General features: G+C 39.2%; 1 long non-coding RNA gene across 1 annotated transcript in view; it reads right to left on the bottom strand.

The window, feature by feature from the left end:
• The window catches only part of LOC117979984 (uncharacterized), a 377942-nt gene that overhangs the window by 168399 nt on the left and 189578 nt on the right, over nt 1–19965 (bottom strand). The window lies entirely within an intron of this gene.

Genomic DNA, 19965 nt, shown 5'->3' on the forward strand with positions numbered 1-19965 from the left:
GGGGGACCTTTAGTCACAAGGGATCTGAAAGATACCTGGTATCTCATTGGAATTGTAAGCTGGGGAGATAACTGTGGTCAAAAGGACAAGCCTGGAGTCTACACACAAGTGACTTATTACCGAAACTGGATTGCTTCAAAAACAGGCATCTAATTCACGATAAAAGTTAAACAAAGAAAGCTGTATGCAGGTCATATATGCATGAGAATTCAACTATTTAGTGGGTGTAGTACAACAAAGTGATATTAAATTACTGGATCTAGTAACATGAAACACACAACGTAAGTTATTTAGAATCACTTTAATCAACCAATAATCCTTAGCCAATTTATAAAGGACTTTTATTTGTAAAGTAATGGATCTGGCTTGAAAAATATGGTAGAGATACTTAGCTCTTTAAATCACGAATGTTGAAGTACCAGAGAGACTCAATACATATTTTTGAAGATAGTCCATGGGATTTTTAGATTGTCGTTGTCAAGGGTCTCCTTTCAACTGAGAAACTTTTTGAACTCACAAAGTGTTCAAGAAACCCTTGTATAATTCCCTACATTTCTCTCGAGCTCACAAATACTTTTTTTTTTCTTTTTCCTTATTCAATCAGATTTTCCAAAGTACCTTTCCACCATAGGAAATGAATTTTCTACTTCTACACCCATTTGAGAGACACCAATAAAAGAAAGTCATATGTAGGAAACAAAGTCTGATAGTAAAACAAGCCAGAGATCTTCTAACTTTTTTTAGTTATAAAACCTCTAATTTTTTGGTGACTTTTCTACACACACACACACACACACACACACACACACACACACACATACACACAGTCACATAGATATTCTTATCCTACAGATATAATCAGAAAAATCCCGATTAATGAATTATATATAGATAGATAGAGTGATTCGTTAATCAAAACTATGTATTTGTTAAAAATTTGGGAGAAGGTGATGGTAATTTCATTAGTCCCAAAACACCGGCATAAGAAATTTGACGTTTCACAGATGCACTTACATATTTTGACCACAAGGGGGAAATTTTGTGCATTATTATTGTAGGGTTAAATGCCTGAAAAAAATAAGCATTTACTAATACCTTGAAAAATCAAAGAACATTATCTTCCTCTGTAGCAAGAAAAATTTTATGCCCTCGCATTGCTACAGCCAAATAGCTTATAAGGCTTATGGCAATGTCCCAACTATTGCAATCATAAAACCCTAGTTTTAGAAAAATTTGAAAATAAATATAAAATTTGAGCACCTACTGCATATAACACATGTGGCTATAACATATAACATATAGTATGTTTTCTCTTTTGGACCACTTTGTTATATGTGGTCCACAAGAGAAAACATACTCCATCAGCAACGTGTCTCCTGAAGTCATTAGGAGAGTAAGGCTCATGTATTTTGTAATACAATTAAATTAAGGCTTTATGGAAGCAATTATTCTGCTTGGCAATGCCTGTGAAATATTATGGTCTGCAGGCTGGGGAGTCATTTACTCATTTAGCCCATATATAAGACAAATCATTGGAACGATGAACTTGCTTTATAATAATTTCCCTCACATGCTATTGAGAAGGCATGAAAATAATCCTAAAATATCTAAAAGAGATATGCAGTCACTCATAAAACACTTGATTCATAATTTAGACTCATAGAATTTTAAAGCTGAGAAGAGATTGCATGTCACATAGGCCAATATACTTATGTTATGTTTAAGAGAACTGAAGCCAGAAAACATAAATGACTCAATGAAGCAATAGGTAGTCTGAATCAACAATGGGCCTAGAACACAGGTACCAGTTTCACCTTCCCTTTTTCTTACAAAGTATCTTTATTATTGCCTATTTTTATTGAATCATCAGATCTATAAAATTTTAAGTGAGAGCTATTGAACCTGTATTAAGGTAGAAAACTCTTAAGATAAGAATTTTAAATGATGAGATTCATTTAGGCAGCTGGCTGCCAATTCTCTGAATTCACTTCAAGACAAAGTTTCTTCTTCATATATAAATATTCATAGGCATATAAATTATTCTATATTATGGTGGTAAAACTTAATGCTGACTTTGGATGTTCAGATTCAGGAAATGATCTTAGAATTATAAACTTTGTATTTTTAAACTATTTGGTGCAGCATTTCATTTTGGGTCACATGTAAGCAGATATTGATATGTCATTTTTAATCTAATAAAGTTGGTGATCAGAGCATTCTACAAACAATATCACTGAGTTTGTTTTAGGCCAATATCATGAATCTTTCAACTGTCATTAAAATCACATTTCTTTTAAATAACTAGTTTGGATCACTCTGAAGCTGAGTTCACAAACTTGGCACTATTATTATTTTGATCTGGATAATGCTTTATTGTAAGGGGCTATCCTGTTCATTGTAGAATACTTAGCAGCATCCCACTAGATGCCTGTAGCATACCCCTTTTCTCAAATTATTATAATAAAAAATATCTCCAGACATTGGCAAAGGTCCCCTAAGGTATAAAATTGTCCCCTTTTGAGAACCACTATTCTGGATTCACTTGATCATTTTTAGAAATGTGAGAGATGAATCAAAGTCATGACATCAAATATTCAGAAACTATAGTTTTCTGATCAAGCTGAACATTCACTATCATGTTCCTAAAAGAAATAACAGAATACATGACTGGTGCTTCAGTCTGTGGCTGTTTCAAATACAGACTGATCTCCCCGCACGTAATGTCCTCAAAGAATTTGTCTTATGCTTCTGCCTGAACTACAGTATAGTCATAGAGCACCATTAAAGTTTTCCATGAAGACAGGGCTTTATGGAAAACACCCTCTAGCAGAGTTTCTCTACCTTGACCAAAATCCACAGTAGGAAATATGTTTTACATCACAGCTCCCTACATATACAACCAAATACATACAAAAATTGAAACAGAAGTTTCATAAAACAATACTTACCATTACAAAATGTAATGAAATCTAATATTTTCTACTTTATTGTACTCTATGCTACTCAATTCTATTCTACTTTTAAAAAAACATTTACCCCAATTTACTAAATTGGTTCCACAATCTAATCAATCATGACCGGCAATGCCAATAAATGTTCTCAAATAATCATTCACTATTATATTTTTTATTTGTATAAATTTAAGGGGTACAAAGTGCAGTTTTGTTACATGGATATATGTACAGTGGTGAAGTCTGAGCATTTAGTGTATTATTAACATTCATTTGGGGAGGAGTGGAACAGGATAACAGAATAGAAGCCTCCACTGATTGTCCCCCTTCCCAAAGTTCACCAATTTAACAACTATCTACACAAAATGATCACCTTCATAAGAACCAAAAATAAGGTGAGAACTCACAGTATCTGGTTTTAACTTTATATCACTGAAAGAGGCACTGAAAAGGTAGGAGAAACAGTCCTGAATCACTGGCACCATGCCTCCCCCGTACCCTGGAAGCAGCGGTGTGGTGCAAAGAATATTTTGGCGTGCTAGGCAGAGAGAGATGACAGTATTTTTGAGGCACTAAACTCAGTGCTGCCCTATTATAACAGAAAACAAACATAGACTACACTCAGCTGACACCCACCCATGGAGGGAGTATGTAAACCAGCCATAACCAGAGGAGAATAATCTATCCCAGTGGTCCAGCCTTGTGTTCCTGCGAGCCTCACCACCATGGGCTAAAGTGCACTGCGGTTCCAAATAAACTTGACAGGCAGGCTAGGCAACAAGGATTGAAACACTTAGGTGTGTCCCAGTGCTGAACTGGGCCCAGAGAGGGTGGATTGGAGAGGACATGTAACCTACTGAGACCAGCTGAGAGAGTGCTTGCATCACCTCTCCCCTAAGCCCAGGCTGCACAACTCATAGCCCCAAAAGAGAATCATTCCCTCCATTTGAGGAGAGAGGACAGAATAGTGGGGAGGACTTTGTCTTGCATCTTGGATACAAGCTCAGCCACAGCAGGATAGGGCACGGGTCAGAGTCATGAGGCCCCCTTTCTAGGTCCTAGCTCCTGGATGATATTTCTAAACACACCCTGGGCCAGAAGGGACCCTGTTTCCTTGAAGGGAAGGACCCAGTTCTGGCAGGATTCATCACCCCCTAACGAAAGAGCCCTTGGGCCCTGAAGAACCAGCAGCAATACCTAGGTAATGTGTCGAAGGGTTTGTGTAAGACTCTAAGATGGGCTGGGCTCAGATGAGACTCAGCATATTCCCAGCTGTGGTGGCTACAAGACTCCTTTCCTTTAAGAACAGCAGAGAGAAAAGCAAAGGGGACTTTGTCCTGCACTTTCAGTACTAGGTTGGCCACAGGGGCATAGAGTACCAAGTGGGCCCTTGGGGTCTCCAACTAGGACTTGACCCTTGGATGGCATTTCTGGACCTTCCCTGGGCCAGAAGGGAGCCTATTCACCCTAAAGGGTGAATCTCAGGCCAGGCAGAATTCACCACATGCTGATGAAAGAGCCCTTGGGCCTTAGGGGAACATCAATAGTACTCTGGCCGTACTCCCATGGGCCTGTGATAGTGATGGCCATGGGGTGAGTCTCCTCTGCCTTTGGAAAAGGGAAGGACTGCATCTCTTGGTTTGAGTGCCAGCTCAGGCACAGTACAATAGAAAGTCAGGTAGACTTCTACAGTTTTTGACTCTAGTCCCTGGCTCCCAGAAGGCACCCTGGACATGCCCAGGGGTGGGGGGAACTCACCCTGAAGGGAAGGATACAGGCCTGGCTGGCTTTGCCACTTGCTGATAGTAGAGTCCCAGGGCCTTGAATGAACATAGGTCATAGCCAGGGAGTGGTTACAGCAGGCCTTGGGTGAGACTCAGAGCTGTGCTGGCTTTGGGTTTGACCCAGCACAGTTCTAGTAGTGTTGGTCATAGAGATGCTTGTGTTACACCATCCCCAGTTTCAGGTGTCTTAGAACACAGAGAGAGAGACTTCATTCACTTTGGAGAAAGTAAGGAAAGAGAACAAGAGTCTCTGCCTGGTAATCCAGAGAATTCTTTCAGCTCTTTTCCAAGACCATCAAGGCAGTACTCTATGAATCTGCAAGAACCACAGTGTTACTGGGCCTTGGGTGCCCCCTTAAAGCAGATAGAGCTTTGATCACAACACTCAAGTCCTGTTAAATATCTGGAAAGCCTTCCCAAGAAGGATGGGTACAAATAAGCCCAGATTGAGAAAACTATAATAAATACCTAACTCTTCAAAGCTCAGACACTGAAGAACATCTACAAGCATTAACAACATCCAGGAAAAATGTGACCTCATCAAATGAACAAAATAAGGCACCAGGGACCAATCCTGGACAAAGAAGGATATGTGAACTTTAAAACAGATAATTCAAAATAGCCACGTTGAAGAAACTCAGAGAAATTCAAGACAAGACAGAGAAGGAATACAGAATGCAATCAGGTAAATTTAACAAAGAGATTGAAATAATTAGAAAGAACTAAGCAGAAATTCTGGAGTTGAAAAATGCAACTGGCATACTGAAGAATGCATCAGAGTTTTTTAATAGCAGAAGTAACTAGACAGGAGAAAAAATTAGTGAGCCTGAAGATAGGGTATTTGAAAATTCAATCAGATGAAACAAAAGAAGAAAGAATTAAAAAAAAAAAGAAGCACACCTACAAGATTTAGAAAATGGCCTAAAAAGAGCAAATTAAGAGTTTTTGGCCTTAAAGAGGAAATAGAGAAAGAGATAGAGGTAGAAGAGTTTCATTCAAGGGATAGTAATGGAGAACTTTACAAACCTAGAGAAAGATATCCATATCCAAGGACAAGAAGGTGAAAGAACACCAAGCCAATTTAACCCAAAGAAGACTACCTCAAGGCATTTGCTAATCAAATTCCCAAAGGTCAAAGATAAAGAAAGGATCCTAAAAGCAACAAGAGAAAAGAAACAAATGACATACATTGGAGCTCCAATACATCTGGCAGCAGACTTTTCATTGGAAACCTTACCAGTCAGGAAAGAGTAGCATGACATATTTAAAGTGCTGAAGGAAAAAATATTTACCCCAGAAGAGTATATCCAGCGAATATGTATTTCAAACATGAAGGAGAAATGAAGACTTTCTCAGACAATCAAAAGCTGAGAGATTTCATCAACACCAGACCTGTCCTATAAGAATTGCTACAGGGAGTACTTCAATCAGAAAGAAAAGGATGTTAATAAAATTAGAGACAAGAAGGTACAAAACTCACTGATAATAGGAAATACATAGAAAAACACAGAATATTATAACACAGTAAATGTGGTGTGTAAACTACTCTTATCTTAAGTAGAAAGACTAAAGGATGAACCAATCAAAAACAATAACTGCAATAACTATTCAAGACAAAGACAGTACAATAAGATATAAATAGAAACAATAAAAAGTTAAAAAGCAGGGGAACTAAATTAAGGCATAAAGTCTTTGTTAGTTTTGTATTGGCTAGTTTGTTTGTTTATGAAAACAGTGTTAAATTGTTATCAGCTTAAAATAAAACATTTTTTTAAATTGAAATAGTATCCAGTGTCTTGTCTGACCACCATAGAATAGAACTAAAAAGCAATAACAAGAGGAATTTGGGAAACTATACAAATACATACTATACAAATACATGTAAAGTAAATAATGCACTCCTGAATGACCAGTGAGTCATTAAAGAAATTAAAAATTAAAAAGGAAATTTAAAAAAATTATTGAAACAAATGATAATGAAAACACAACACACTAAAACCTATAAAATATAGCAAAAGCAGTACTAAGAGAGAAGTTTATAGCTATAAGTGTCTACATCAAAAAAAACAACTTCATATAAACAACCAATGATGCATCTTAAAGAACTAGGAAAGCAAGAGCAAACCAAACCCAAAATTAGTAGATGGAAATAAATAATAAAGATCAGAGCAGAAAAAAATGAAATTTAAATGAAAAAAATACAAAAAAATCAATGAAACAAGTAGTTTTTTGAAAAGATAAACGAAATTGATAAACCATTAGCTGGACTAAGAAAAAAAGACAGCCAATTCAAATAAATAAAGTCAAAGATGAAAAAGGAGACATTACAACTGATATCACAGAAATTCAAAGGATCATTAGCAGCTACTATAAGCAACCATATGTCAATAAGTTGGAAAACCTAGAAGAAATGAACAAATTCCTAGACACATACCACCTACCAAGATTGAACCATGAAGAAATCTAAAACCTTAATAGACAAATAACAAGTAATGAGATTGAAGCTATAATAAAATATCTCCCAGTAAATAAAAGCCTGGGACCCGATGGCTTCACTACTGAATTCTACCAAACACTTAAAGAAAAACTAATACCAATACTACTCAAAATATTACAAACAACAGAGGAGAAGGAAATACTTCCAAATTCATTCTACAAGGGCAGAATTACCTTCATACCAAAACCAGACAAAGACTAGCCAAAAAAAGGAAACTACAGGCCAATATCTCTGATGAATATCGATGCAAATATCCTGCAAAAATACTAGCAAACCAAATTAAACAATACATTAAAAAGATCATTCATCATAATCAAATGGGATTTATTTCTAGGATGCAATCATGGGTTAACATATGCAATCAATTAATGTGATCCATTATATCAACAGAATGAAGGATAAAAGCCATATGATCATTTCAATTGATGCTGAAAAAGCATTTGATAAAATTCAACATCCCTTCATAATAAAAATCATCTAAAATCTGGGTATAGAAAGAACATACCTCAACATAATAAAATCCATATATGACAGTCCCATAGCTAGTATCATACTGAATGGGGAAAAACTGAAAGTCTCTTTTCTAAGATCAGGAACATGACAAGGATGCCAATTTTCACCACTGTTATTCAAAATATTACTGGAAGTCCTGGCTGGAGCAATGAGATAAGAGAAGGAAATAAAGGGCATTCAAATTAGAAAGGAAGAAGTCGAATTATCCTTGTTTGCAGATGATATAATCTTACAGTTGGAAAAACCTAAAGACTCCACCAAAAAAACCATTAGAACTGATAAACAAATTCAGTTAAGTTGCAAGATACAAAAATCAACACAAAAACATTAGTAGCATTTCTATATGCCAACAGCAAACAATCTGAAAAAGAAATTAAAAACATAATTCCGTTTACAGTAGCCACAAATAAAATTAAATACCTAGGAATTAACTCAACGGAAGAAGTGAAAGTTCTCTATGATGAAATCTGTAAAACACTAATAAAAGAAATTGAAGAAGTCACCAAATATGGAAAGATATTCCATGTTCATAGATTGGAAGGATCAATATTGTTAAAATGTCCATACTATCCAAAGCAATCTGTAGATTCAATGCAATCCCTATCAGAAGACCAATGATATTCTTCACAAAAATAGAAAAAACAATACTAAAATTTATATGGAATCCCAAAAGACCTGGAATAGTCAAAGCTACCCTAAGCAATAAGAACAAAACTGGAGAAATCACATTACTTGACTTGAAATTATACTACAGAGCTATTGTAACCAAAACAGCATAGTACTGGCATAGAAACAGACACATAGAACAATGGAACAGAATAGAGAATCCAGAAACAAATCCACACACCTAAAGTAAACTCATTTTTGACAAAGGTACCAAGAACAAACACTGGGGAAAAGACAGTCTCTTCAATAAATGATGCTAGGATGGATATCCATATGCAGAAGAATGAAACTATACCCCATCTCTCATCATATACAAAAATCAAAGCAGAATAGATTAAAGACTTAAATTTGAGACTCTAAGCTATGAAACTACTACAAGAAAACTTTGTGGAAACTCTCCAGTACATTGGTCTGGACAAAAAGTTTTTTTTTCTTTTTTTTGGTGGGGGGCAGGGGAACAGAGTCTTTCTCTGTCGCCCAGGCTGGAGTGCAATCGCATGATCTCAGCTCACTGCAACCTCCGCCTCCTGGGTTAAAGCAATTCTCCTGTCTCAGCCTCCCCAGTAGCTGGGACTACAGGTGCACGCCACCATACCTGGCTAATTTTTGTGTTCTTAGTAGAGATGGGGTTTCACCATTTTGGTAAGGGTGGACTCGAAATCCTTACCTCAAGTGATCCACCTGCCTCAGCCTCTCAAAGTTCTAGGATTACAAGCATGAGCCACCGCACCCGGTGACAAAAAAATTCTTGAGCGATAATACCCCACAAGCACAGGCAACCAAAGCAAAAAATGGACAAATGGGATCACATCAAGTTGAAAACCTTCTGCACAGCAAAGGAAACAATCAAAAAAGAGAAAAGACGACCCACAGAATGGAAGAAAATATCTGCAAACTGCCCATCTGATAAGGGATTAATAACTAGAATACATAAGGAGTTCAAACCACTCTACAGGAAAAAAATCTAATAATCTGATTTAAAAATGAACAAAAGATCTGAATAGACATTTCTCAAAGAAGACATACAAGTGGCAAGCAGGCATACGAAAAGGTGCTCAATGTCATTGGTCATCAGAGAAATGCAAATCAAAACTATAATGAGATATCATCTCATCCCAGTTAAAATGGCTTATATCCAAAAGACAGGCAATAACAAATGCTGGCAAGGATGTGGAGAAAAGGGAACCCTTGTACACTGTGGGAATGTAAATTAGTACAACCACTATGGAGATCAGTTTGAAGGTTCCTCAAAAAACTAAAAATAGAGGTACCATATAATCCAGCAATCCCACTGCTAGGTATATGCCCTCCTTCCAAAAAAAAAAAAAAAGGAACTGAGTATATCAAAGAGATATCTGCACTCCCATGTTTGTTGTAGCATGGTTCACGACAGCCAAAATTTGGAAGCAATCTAAGGGTCCATCAACAGATAAATGGATAAAGAAAATGTGGTACTCGGCCAGACATGGTGGCTCACACCTGTAATCCCAGCACTTTGGGAGGCTGAGGCGGGTGGATCACCTGATGTTAGGAGTACGAGACCAGCCTGGCCAACATGGTGAAACCCCGTCTCTACTAAAAATACAAAAATTAGCCAGGCGTGGTGATGGGCGCCTATAATCCCAGCTACTTGGGAGGTTGAGGCAGGAGAATCACTTGACTCCAGGAAGCACAGGTTGCAGTGAGCCAAGACTGTGCCACTGCACTCCAGCCTGGGCAACAAGAGCCAGACTCCATCTCAAAAAAAAAAAAAAATTGTGGTACTCATACATGGAATTCTAACTGATGAACTTTTCCCCAAAAAACCCTAACATGAGCATACTCCAAATCCATAGGTATATTTGGAAACAAGGCCAAAAGCAAACCTCAGCCTTGCAACACTTCACATTCCCTTTTTTGGTTTTAGTTGATTTACCAGTGTTCTTTCTTCCTGTTTCTCTTATGGATTTCACAAATCTGAGTACTTCCAAATGACCATGATCGATATCCATGATTATATTCCTCTGATTGAGGCCCTTCCTTGTTGAATTTGTCTAATGGGAGACAACAGAGATAAAACTAAAAATAACACATGATATCTATTTTTAAAAGCTAATAGAAATAGGTATTTTAAAATTGATTTTTAAAATGATATTTTGCTTATAGATTTTGCTTATCTGTATAACACATTATTCTTTTATTTCCATTTGTAATCAGGATTTAATTGGTAAACTAACTTTTTAAACTGTTTTGATATTTTCTAAACTCAGGAGACTCCTCCTACACCAGAAGTCACTAAATAAAATAAAGCGGAAAAATACTAAATGTCAATCCAAAAAATATGCCAATGGAAGTGATCTGGGGCTCGTGAGCTAACAAAGGACTGGAAAACAGTGAGTGAGAGTATCAACACTCTCCGTATAAGGAGGTGCCTGAAACATCCAAACTTAGAGAAAGACTCGGTAACTGAAAAACCACTTATATGTGAACTAATGTAGTATTAGTATTTTGAGCTAGTATTAACTTAGTATTTTGAGCTAATGTTAAAATTTCTGAGGTCAAGTTTTAGAGAGAAGCCAAATCAAAAGCCATTTTACACATTTTTAATCTGAAGATTGCAACTGGTAGGGAAGGGAATCTGGATCCAAACCCACTTAGAGAATAGTTTCAAAAGAATGTGGGCATTTAAAGGCTAATTCTTAGACCAACAAATGGTAAAATCAGGCATAATAAAGTAACAATATTATTGGAAAAAATAAGGACGGAAAAGTTAAAGATACTATCTTAGGTTTATTCATTAAAAGACCCAAATGTGTCTGCTACATTTCTGAGCTAGGAAGTGAGTTAAACTGCAGTGACTTCTCCCTTCTGCTTCCAAGTAGGCAGAAACAGTAGTTAGCTGAAAACCTAACTCACACTTAGATTTTCTGCCTCTGGTTAATGTTTCTGGGATAGGTAGATATAACTCAGAGTGAGCTCTTAGTGAACTGGGCATAGGCGAGAACTGTGAAAGAATGAATAGATGTGGATAGAGTGGAAACTGAAGCTCCAAGTTACAAGAGAAATATTAATAGTTGCCAGCACTTAGGAGGGACTGATTCAGCAGCCCTCTAGACCCTGGCAAAGGCCAGAGGAACCCTCAAAGAATATACTCTACACAGCAGTCTTCCCTAAGGTTACACACTATTGACATGCTATTTGCACCTGATCTTGGTATCCCAGAGACTATGCTGGTGGCACTCCTGTATTGGGCTATAGATTTCCCAAGTGCTTAAAAAAAAGCTATCAAGGGGATGTGTAACAGCATAGCCACTTTGGAAGAAAGTTTGGCAGTTTCTTACAAAACTAAACATACTGTTTTTTTTTTTGTTTTTTTTTTAAGATGGAGTATCACTCCGTTGCCCAGGCTGGAGTGCAATGGCGCAGTCTCGGCTCACTGCAACCTCCACCTCCCAGGTTCAAGCGATTCTCCTGCCTCAGCCTCCCAAGTAGCTGGGATTACAGGCACTCACCACCATGCCCAGCTAATTTTTGTATTTTTAGTAGAGACAGGGTTTCACCATGTTGGTCAGGCTGGTCTCGAACTCCTGACCTTGTGATCCACCTGCCTTGGCCTCTCAAAGTGCTGGGATTACAGGTGTGAGCCACGGTGCCTGGCCTACATACTCTTATGTATGATCCAGCAATCACTCTCTTTGGTATTTACTTAAATAAGTTGAAAGTTTATGTTCATACAAAAACCTGCACATAGTTGTTTATAGCCATTATAATTATCACAAGTTGTAGTCAAGGTGTCCTTTTGTAGGATAATGGATTAAAAAAATAACTGTGGCAATACAATGGAAACCTTGAATGCATACTACTAAGTGAAAGAAGACAATTTTAAAAGAATCAGTGGTTGTCAGGGGTTGCTGGGTGGGGCAGGATAAATAGATGGAACACAGGGATTTTTAGAGAAGTGAAACTACTCTGTACCATAATATAATGGTGGATACATGTTATTGTACACATGTCAAAACCCATAGAATGTACACCACCAAGAGTGAACCCTAATGTAAACTATAGACTTTGGTTGATAATGATACCAATATAGCTTTACTGATTAGAACAAATGTACCACTCTGGTTCAGAACGTTGATAGTAGGGGAGGCTGTGCATGTGATGTGGTAAGAAGATATATGGAAACTCTCTGTACTTTCCATTTAATTTTTCTACATACATAAAATTGCTCTGAAAAATAAAATCTATTTACTATTATTATTATTATTATTTTGAGACGGAGTCTGGAGTGCAGTGGCACAATCTCGGCTCACTGCAACCTCTGCCTCCCAGGTTCAAGCGATTCTCCTGTCTCAGCCTCGTGAGTAGCTGGAACTACAGGCGTGCGCCACCACACCTGGCTAATTTTGGTATTTTTAGTAGAGACAGGGTTTCATCAGATTGGGTAGGATGGTCTTGATCTCTTGACCTCGTGATCCGCCCACCTCAGGCTCCCAAAGTGCTGGGATTACAGGTGTGAGCCACCGCGACCAGCCAAAATCTATCTTTTTGAAAAAGCTACCAGATCCTTAAAGGCCCTTGGAGATGTGGTGGAATATAGAGGAGTATAAAAGGAGAATATAGAGTTCTGGATGAAGGCGTGCAGGGAGTTAGAATAAGGGAATTAACTCTTCTATAGCTGAAGAATTCTGTGGCTGAATTTTATTGTTAAAGAAAACATAAAATCAGAAATTTTTGTAATAATCAAATTGAAATTCTTGTTCAATAGGTATAAGCAGAGAATAGGAACCAAAGGTATTTTTCTTAAATAATTTAATAGCTGAATATCATGTAGCTTAAAATTCTGTGGAAATTGATGGTGATGATGCAGAGAGAGGGTCACTGCAGTATCTAATAGCTTCATGAGGATGTTGGAGACCTCCTTGCTAATGTCATACCAATGTTAGTAGGAAAAATCAAAGATAACAAGTAGGCTTCCGCAGTCAGAAAAAGAGAGTGATTTCTCAGATTACCCTCATCTGTCCTTAGCCTTGACATAAGCATTATTGGTTTGGGCACATTAGATGATATTATGTAGTATATCATAATATCATAACTTACATAATATCATAACTTTGCATAACTTACCGAATATTTTGCATGGTTTAAACTATGGTAGCATCATAGCACAGAAAAAGTCATAGATTGAGCAGCTCCCTGACTTACTGTCCTCATGAAGTAAACCACCTCTGAATTCTGGGCCCTCCGGGGCCATTGCAGGAGGTTCTGGCATTCTGTTAGACACTATTATCCATAGCAATTCTCCAGCTACCTTTGAGGCATCATCTGTATTAGTTGGAGCCTGGGAGCAAAATGACTCAAATTCTCAAGTTAGATATCCCAGAGAAAAGTTTCCCTTACCAATTCCTGATAATCTAGTTTCACCAGTGTCAAGCCTATGAATGTGTTATGCTACCTGACAAAAGGAACTCTGCAGATGTAAATAAGGCTATTAAGTATTAACATGTAGTTAAGATAATTCTAAGTTATCTGAGTGGGTCCAATGTAATAGCATGAATCCTTAAAAACAGAGCTAAGCAAATTTTCACCAACTTTGAAAGGTGCTATTGAAATAGTTTGCCTTAACATAATACAATTTCCCTTGAGGATCCCCAGAGCCAAATCAGGAAAAATCCAAGTTCAACGAAAGGTTTACATGACTAAAGATCTAGAAGGACATGTTATGTCCTCCTAGTAAAACAAAACAAAGGCAGCATTTCCAAATAGAAACCCTAACATGATCATAAGGACAAATACTTTGAATTGCAGTGTTTGACTTGCAGTCCACTTAAGCAACCCTACATACCTTGATCTAGAGAAAATAATTAATTCTGAGAAATTAATAACTGTATATAATTAAATACAATTATTAACTGTACATATTTACATAACTGTATATACTTAAATGCAGTTAATAATTCATCAGAGCCACATTAGTCTATTTATGAGTGTTCTAACAAGATTTTTATTAATCAAGATAATATGAACATTATGAAATCAACTGAAAAGATTTCAGCGTGTTCTATTCTTAAAAATGGTTAATATAGTGAGAGGTGACAGCACGCTGGCAGCCCTCGAAGCCCTCGCATCCCTCGCTCGCTCTTGGAGCCTCCTCGGCCTTGGCGCCCACTCTGGCCGCACTTGAGGAGCCCTTCAGCCTGCCGCTGCACTGTAGAAGCCCCTTCCTGGGATGGCAGAGGCCAGAGCCGGCTCTCTCAGCCTGCAGGGAGATGTAGAGGGAGAGGCACAGGTGGGAACCAGGGCTGCGCGCAGCGCTTGCGGGCCAGCTAGAGTTCCGGGTGGGCGTGAGCTTGGTGGGCCTGCACTCGGAGTGGCCGGCCGGCCTGCCCTGCCGCCTCTGGCAGTGAGGGGCTTAGCACCCGGGCCAGCAGCTGCGGAGGGTGTGCCAGGTCCCCCAGCAGTGCCAGCCCACTGGCGCTGCGCTCGATTTCTCACCAGGCCTTAGCTGCCTCCCTGTGGAGCAGGGTTCAGGACCTGAAGCCTGCCATGCCTGAGCCTCACCCCTGTCCCCGCCACCGTGGGCTCCTGCGCGGCCCAAGCCTCCCCATGAGCGCTGCACCCTGCTCCACAGCGCCTGGTCCCATTGACCGCCAGAGTGCGGGCGCACGGCAGGGGACTGGCAGGCAGCTCCACCTGCAGCCCCCATGGGGGATCCGCTGGGTGAAGCCAGCTGGGCTCCTGAGTCTAGTGGGGACTTGGAGAACTTTTATGTCTAGCTGGAGGATTGTATATGCACCAATCAGCACCCTGTGTCTAGCCCATGGTTTGTAAATGCACCAATCAGCACTCTGTATCTAGCTAATCTGGTGGGGACTTGGAGAACCTTTATGTCTAGCTAAGGGATTGTGAATACACCAATCGGCACTCTGTATCTAGCTCAAGGTTTGTAAATACACCAATCAGCACTCTGTATCTAGCTAATGTAGTGGGGACTTGGAGAACTTTTGTGTCTAGCTCCGGGATTATAAATGCACCAATCAGCACCATGTCAAAACGGACCAATCAGCTCTCTGTAAAACAGACCAATCGGCTCTCTGTAAAATGGACCAATCAGCAGGATGTGGGTGGGGCCAGATAAGAGAATAAAAGCAGGCTGCCCCAACCAGCAGTGGCAACGTGCTCTGGTCTCCTTCCACAGTGTGGAAAGTGTTTTGTTTTGTTCTTTGCAAAAAATCTTGTTGCTGCTCACTCTTTGGGTTCATACTGTCTTTATGAGCTGTAACACTTACTGCGAAGGTGTGCAGCTTCACTCCTGAGCCAGGGAGACCACGAACCCACCAGAAGGAAGAAACTCCAAACACATCTGAACATCAGAAGGAGCAAACTCTCTGGAAGCGCCGCCTTTAAGAACTGTAACACTCACCCCAAGGGTCTGCAGCTTTGTTCTTGAAGTCAGTGAGACCAAGAACCCACAAATTGCGGACACAATAGGAAATAACTATTTCTGGAAACATTATGAGTCCAGATCATTTTGGAAAAAAAATTGTATATAATGTTTTCCATTTTTCCATGGTTATTTTTCACTTCGTTTCCTACTTCCTTAATGAATTACAATAATTTTCATGTTTCATAAAATTATTTTCTTAAGATTCATTATTTTTATCATAGTTTCACATAATGTTAGCATTTCTTATCTCTTCTGTGTGTTACATTGTTTTTCTCATTTTTAAAATGTTGCATTTTTGTGTACTTTTTCTCAATACAAATTGTACTTCTTATCTGTGTTAATGTTGCTCTGGACTTCTACCTGTACTGTGTCTGTGTAGTAATCTGCTGTTTTTGTTCTTCCTCTTATCCTTAACTTTTTTGGTTTTAGTTATGTATCTGCTAATGCATAGGTATCTGCTAACTGCATCTTCTTTTAAAAACCATTAGAAAAATTATTGTCTCTTACTATTTCTGTTGAAACAATTCATGTGTATTGGCAAAATCAACATTATATTTCTATTACATTTCTTTCTACCATTTATTTGTTATATTTTTTTGAGAACTTCCTAATCATCTGTATTTTATTCCCCCAATACACACACATCCTCAGAGCAACTGAAACCTCAGTAAATATTTCCAGGTACTTCCCTCCCTTGGTGGGAGACTTTTTACTACTTATCATTTACTATTATTATTTGTTATAGTCTAATCACTCTACTTTAAACAAATGTTTCCTTTAAAGCATCTAAAAACAAAAAGCAACAAAATAGTTTTTATGTCCAAACTTAATGTAATTTTATCTTCCACATTTCTACTTGTTCTTCCTCTCCAGTGAAGCAGCATCTTTGCCAGAGGCCTGGTTTGTGTTCCTATTAGGGTCCTAAAAGGGGAACTCACCATAAGAATTCATACCATGGTTTCTAAGGCCTTAAATTACAACACTGCACAGTTATAGATTTTTTTCCCAAAATAATTACTTTAAAATATTACCATATAGCTACATCAATACACAATAAGACAATGTCTCTGACTTTTAAAAGATTATAATTGATTTCCTTCCACTATATTATACAGTCTTATTACTGCTCAGGAATTCCTTTAAGATGAAAAGATAGGTATAAATATTATGACACTGGAAAAAAAATCAACTCTATGTCACACTCAAATTATACTTAGTCATAACCTGAAAAGAACATATTTCATAGCAGAAAACAAAGCAAAACAAACAAAAAACCTGTGACTTCTTTGGAATTTGTCTCTACATGTTAAAAAAGTGAAAATAATTTATTTATTTCACTTCCAAATGAGCAGGACAATATATTTTTAGTGACTTACAACAATCACAATGAAAGGCCGGGCGCGGTGGCTCACGCCTGTAATCCCAGCACTTTGGGAGGCCGAGGCGGGTGGATCACAAGGTCAGGAGATCCAGACCATCTGGGCTAACGTGGTGAAACCCCGTCTCTACTAAAAAATACAAAAAATTAGCCGGGCGTGGTGGCAGGCGCCTGTAGTCCCAGCTACTCGGGAGGCTGAGACGGGAGACTGGAGTGAACCCAGGAGGCGGAGCTTGCAGTGAGCGGAGATCGCGCCACTGCACTCCAGCCTGGGCGACAGAGCGAGACTCCATCTCAAAAAAAAAAAAAAAAAAAAAAAAAATTAGTTATTTAAAAAAAATCTCTGGGAGACAAGGGAGGCTCCCTTCAATTGTAAGGTATCTACACAGTTAGAATGTTTCCAACAACCCAGTTAGTGCTGTTGGCTAAGGCCCTCTAGGCAGGCAAGACAAACCCGTATCTGGAATAGATTTCTATTCCTGTGAGAAGAAATGGCTGGTCCTTCCAGGATAGAAGGCATTCCATATAGCTAACTTGCCACTGACTGTCCAGTTGGCCCCCTTGAGTAACAGAGCTATCCAGTAGGTGTAGTGTTTATGTTGATGACAGGTTGGCATTCTGAGGAGGCATTTGTTACATCATTGTTGGTAAGTGGGAGTCCTTACTGTTGGGCCTAGGCAGGACCTCCATCTTGCCCACTATGGCCATATCATTTGTGTGCCTATCCTGCCAGCACTTAATGATACTGCTCTAAGGTGACTTTGCCAGTTTGCCTAGGATTGAGGAGGTTTCCAGGATGCTATACTTTCCATTTCAAAGCCTGGATTGTCCCAGGCAAAATGAGACAAACTGATCCCCTACTAGTGCCCCTCTCACCAGCATATTCCTAATGGTCTTCACTTATTATCTGGACTTTCCCAGGGAATATAATTTTCTAATGGGTCTTCTGGCATCACATAATATTATACATTACACCATGTCCATTTCTCTGAATCCTTTAATCCCTTCCCCTACTGCCTCCCATAACAATCCTAGCATTTCAACCTTGCTCAGCATGGGCCATCACTTTTTCCAGACTCCTAAGAGCCACTCCAACAGCAAGTTTACACCATTCCCTGGGCACCATGTCAGGTGTTAAATCCTGTATACTGAGAGACTACTCCCAAATTAACAAAACTTTCCTTATCCAGTCTTATGTTCCAATCCCCTTGACCAAGCACCCTCAAGATCCATTCCCACAGAGGGCACTCCTACAGTCTCTGCTGCTGCCTGCTGGCCACTTTATGCAGCACCTTTGGGATGTAGATTCTTTCCTCCCTCTTCAGGCCTGACACATTCCCAGCTGGTAATGATAATAACCAGCTTGACTTTGATAGGCCCGGTGACCAGGAGAGGAGAGGCACACAGCTCCTAATTTGTGAGCTATTGCCTTCTGGGGAAAAGGCCTCCCCAGTATCTCTTCACAGTGCCAGCTCTCGTTGAAGAAAGTGGGGCCACTTCTGCAAGGCCATGGGTTCAAAAGAAGTCTGCAGAGTCAAAACCTTCAAGGACATCTAGCTAGATGTCCACATCCCATGCATCAGGTCCCAGGTTTTCTTAACTAGAGCCTTGACTTCGGAAGAGCAGATCTATTTCAATTGAGCATTTAACCATCATTGAAATTCAGCCACTCTATCCAACTCTGTGCTTGGTATTCATCTTTTCCTGCTCACCCACTAATAAGGTTAGGGCTTCTTAATAATCTACCAAAAGGAGTCTCTGGATCACATACTCAGCTTTTTCAATTATGTTCATTGTCCTCAGCTTTTCCTTATCTACCCGTTGGGCATAAAACAACCAAGTAGCAACCATGCAATTTCATCTCGTTATGTTTATCACCCCAGCCCCCATACCTTTCAATATGTGAATCATCACACTGGCTTGTGCATTCACCTCTACAAGCATGCTGGCCTACCTCACTACTAATGAAAATTTCAACAGACTGCCACCTCTTGTTAGAGGTTGCCAGCTTGCCACCTACCTCATTTCCAGTTGGGTAGTGAATAATCCAGTCCCTAAATCTCATCTTGATGCCTGTTTTCCTGGAGTTGTCTTGGTATCAGCTATTACAAGCTGGGTTTCAGCACAGCAAATACTTACACAAAGTTAAAGTACAAAAGTTTATTGAAAAGTAACACGTGTTAAAGAAGAAAGAAAGAAGCAGGACTGGGCAGGGGTAGCTGTCAGACAGCAGTGACAATCTGACAAAATTTCTCCCAGGCCAACAGGGAACTCTGAAATAAATATTACTTGTTAGAGAAATCCATATTGAGTGGAAATAGCTAGACTCTTGTATCATCACCTTGCTCAATCATTGGCTTGGGGGCCACTGGGAAAAGAACATGTTCTTGGCTTGAAAGCTGAGGAAGGCCCTGACAAACCTATCAGTTAGACTGTCAGGTTGTACTAAGCATGCCCTTTTTTTTCTGATGCTTTCACATCTGCAGCCTTATTGACCCTGGAGGGACTGCCCCACCCAGGGCTAACTAATTCCTAAAGATAGTAAATGACTGCTTAGGACTAGCCTGTCACATGCAAGCCAACCCTTCCCACCTGCCTTATGGAGCCCTTATACTCCAAGCCACTATTAGGGCCTTGCCCTAATTACTCCAGGGCCAGGTATCATGCAACTAATGACAGCCCCTACACCTGAGAGCCCCTGAAATTATTCAAACTAGCCAATCCTAAGCCTGCTTACCTTGTCCCACCTG

The sequence above is a fragment of the Pan paniscus genome, chromosome 3, assembly GCF_029289425.2.
Source record: "Pan paniscus chromosome 3, NHGRI_mPanPan1-v2.0_pri, whole genome shotgun sequence".
Classification (NCBI taxonomy): domain Eukaryota; kingdom Metazoa; phylum Chordata; class Mammalia; order Primates; family Hominidae; genus Pan; species Pan paniscus.